Source organism: Pinus tabuliformis, chromosome 3_1, assembly GCF_031772625.1.
Source record: "Pinus tabuliformis cultivar Carrire ecotype Pingquan chromosome 3_1, CPIR1, whole genome shotgun sequence".
Lineage (NCBI taxonomy): Eukaryota > Viridiplantae > Streptophyta > Pinopsida > Pinales > Pinaceae > Pinus > Pinus tabuliformis.
Genome location: NC_142301.1, coordinates 222,909,999 through 222,913,986, shown reverse-complemented (window position 1 = coordinate 222,913,986; position 3,988 = coordinate 222,909,999).

Sequence of the window (3,988 nt, the reverse complement as noted above, 5' to 3'; positions counted from 1 at the left end):
GCAGGCTTCGCATGCGTGGGTCTTCAGAAGCTTGGATGTCAGTGTGCACACGCACGCAATCCCATCTATTGGTATGCTCACTGAATCAAAGTCAAAGAACCAAGTCCAAACGGAGTTGGACATGTACTTCGATGAGTTGATGTGTGTAGCCACCAGCACAGACTTGGAAATCAGTGCAAACACTATGCATAAGTATGTTGTTGGCCCAACTACACTCAAGATCATGATGCACATGTTAGCAGATGAGTTGGATAGAGGTGCCAGATCAATCTACCCAGATGCAATGAAGGCAAGAGTTTGCTTTCAACAAGATGTCAACATTTAGCACGTGGGAACCATCATAGACTACCAATCTTGGCATCAGTTCACCACCATCGATCATCGCGAGTATGTTGAAGAATTGGTCTTCCCACAGTTGTCTGAGTCGTAGTAGTGTCTTGCATGGATTTCTAAGGCCTATTTTGTCTCGCATGGGTACATGCACATATTGTAATATAACATCTTGTAAAAGTGAAAGACCAAGTGTCAATGGTCAAATGTAACATTAATGTAGTAGTGGAAGAGTCATGAGGGTAGGTGAAGAGTCACAAAGGAGAATGTCAAGGGTCTCCCCACCCTTTGCTATTTATATAACCTCATAACTCATTGTAAAGGCTTTTGGTGGCCAAGCTTCCGATAGGATTATCTTATAGAAAGCTTGGAGTTTATTGTAACGAGCCTTGGCTTCTCCACAATGCAGAGCTAGTACATCTCTTTAGGAGTAGGCGACAGTGACTGTAACATTCTACTATTGGAAATAGTGGTTGCTCATGGTTGTATTGTATAATTGGATATTTCATTCTTAATATAACAGATCCAACATGTTTCATGCATATGTTGTTATTGTATTTCAGTTGTCTTGATTACACTAACGATATATGTATATGTTTTCTTATGCATGTATTTATGGACTCTTTCTATATATGTATGTACGAATCTTGTTGAGATGTGTTGTTGGTTTAACCATAACATTGGATTATTGGTACACCTCCCTTCTAGCTTGTGATGTATCTTTGCTCGTGTGTTCCCTTCTAAACTACGTGTTTCCACATGGTTCTAAGGGGTGCACTCATTCCACCTTCCCTGTGTTAAAACCCTTGATGCACCTTCCTTGGCTTGTTGTGCTGGTCACACCCTTGCTACCAACAAGGACATTTTGCTTGCCTCTGCGTGCAACCACGGTCAAGGCAATACTGTACGACCCAATTCTGGGACTCCTACACCAAACGGTTTGAGGTCTAGTTGGGACTTCTTACCAGGGAGATCCCCAACATGTTGGCAGGTCCAGTACTGTCAATAGTATCTTAGTTTACACATAAAAGAGTATAGTACCTATAGAAAATTTCCATTCTTTCACTTTCCCTTCCTACCTAGGCTACTAGGGTAGACATTTCTTAGTACCCTCCCATATCTCTATCTAAAATATATTTTGTAATAAGAAAGGACTTAGTATTTATTGCTAGGTTGTCTAATTAATATCTTGCATTTATACTTCTCACACACTGTCTATGTCTATTTGTATAACCACAAAGAAAATACACATGAACCATTAGTCTGAGACTCTAAAAGATTGAGCTAAACAACTACTTTTCAATTATGTTGTCCCATTTATGCTTGTCATGGCCTAGATCCTTTATTCAAATGGAGAAATAACTAGAAAAGGCCCATTTATTCTTATCTTATAGTAAGGATATTAATTAGTGATCTAATTTTTCTAGGGAAAAATAGGACCTTAATTCTCCAATTTTTTATCCAACTACCATTGGAAGATATTTAATGAAAAACTCCACCAAACCTATGGGTTTTTATCGTTCAACAAACTAGAATATCCTAGCATACTCACATCATAGCGATTTGGTTTCTTGTCCCCCGAACACACTGAAACACCCCTTCCTTAAGTCCATATCATTAACATCCTCAGGATGTACCCACATATCTTGCATGATACACTCACCAAGTAACATAAAAGGATCATATCACACTATAAAAGTTTGATAGCCTAATTACTATTGTCACTAGGCTCCCACAAAGTCATAAACTATAGGTTAGTTCATTAATATGTGTACATAAGTATGAACCTAATAACAACATCCCTATAGGGATTGTATACATATGAGTTCACAAAATAATATATGAATGCTAAATCATATACTCTAAAAGACATATTATTAACATAAACTTGTATACCTATATTTGGACTATATAACTTTAATTTTAATACATATAGAAGTATATACATAAGAAACATCATGATCTGACATCACATAACATATGTCTAAAATGGTCACAAATAGATATATTTGTACTATATTATAATATAAACGAGTTTGGTTAACTCCTTGTAAACAAGGGATTGACTTGAACCATATTGAAAACATAATTATAAAATTTCTTGACAAGGACTCAAAATGTGGGGAACCTGTTGACAGTGCTAGAAATCCATCAACCAATGGGGTCACCTCGATGTGAAGCCCCATTAGACCTCACACTGTTTGGAGTAGGAGCCTCATGCTAAGTATCGGCCTGACCACCATAACTTAAGGTTTTCTTTAGTTGCAATGGATAACATAAGTGAGTATGCACATAACCTTTGAAATCAACAAGTAAGATGACACTGTGAAACACCAATTGCAATGTCTAAGAGACTTTCAGTAGAGGGGAATAAGAGTGATCCATATTTATGAAGGAAAAATGAAATACAAATATAAATAGAAAACATAGAGATATAACGAAAACAAAACTTCAATTCATTAATCACAAAGTACTGAAAATTTTTGACATGCAAAATGGAAATAAACGAGCTCAGACAATGGTAGCTTATCTTTGAGAATAGATGTGGTGGTCACATGCCTTCTGAATTGTGTTAAAATGAGGATCAAGGGCCTATTTATTATTGAGAAATTATGGAAAACCATAAACATCCAAAAATCTAACCCTAGGAGATGAAGTGCCAAAATTCTGTGGGCCCCATTGGGGTAAATTGGTACATCAACCTCCCAAGGTCGTCACTTTTGCATACTATCTCCATTTGACACGTATGATACCTCATTAAAAAAATCTAACTAAGAACTACAACGTTCGATTGCAAACCCCTACCACAGGCTGCTAGTTTTCCTATTTTATATAAAAAAATATCGCTTAGGGCCTCAAAATGGCTCTGGAAGTTCAGGACCTAAAAATATTAAACTATGCTACAATTAAGGAAACTAAAAGAAACAATGGTGGGGGTCCAAGTGGAATAGGCGGGTGGCTACCAATATCCACCTAGATCAAAGAATGAGTCTCTATAAGGAAAGTAATAGTACTATCCTAATAGAGGCACACAAGCGCATGTAAATATTCATTAGTTATCTAGCGAAGTAGTTCACATATACACAACGATCAATAAAGGAAATAAAACACACGTTCAAGAAGATAAGTACCAAAGCCACTGAAATACTTGAAATTCCTTAGTACATGTGAACAAAACACATACTGCAAACATATAAATAATAATCTTACTATATTCACGATGCATGCATGAAAATGTGTTGGCTCATCGAACTTCTGATTATTAGGTGAAATATCCAAGTATATAGTTACAACGATGAGCCATTAGCTCCAATAATGGAACATTAAGTCACTTCTTGCCTCTCCAAAGAATGTTCTTCTCTCCTATGCTAAGATAGACAAGCCAAGGGTAGCTCTCCAAAGGCTAAGTCTCCCAAAATTCATTTGCTTGAGTTATGAGGGCATATTTATAACAAGAGGGATGACCTTTCATATCCCTTATGACTCTTGAGTTACCTTCATGACTCTTGGACTTCTAATATAAACTTTGGACTTCTATATGACTTTTGAACTTTTCCTAAAGACTCTTTTATCCATATATGACTATGTGAATTTTCATATTCCACATATGACTCTTAGACTTCCACACACTGAATTTTGTCCTTTCCTTTTGATAATT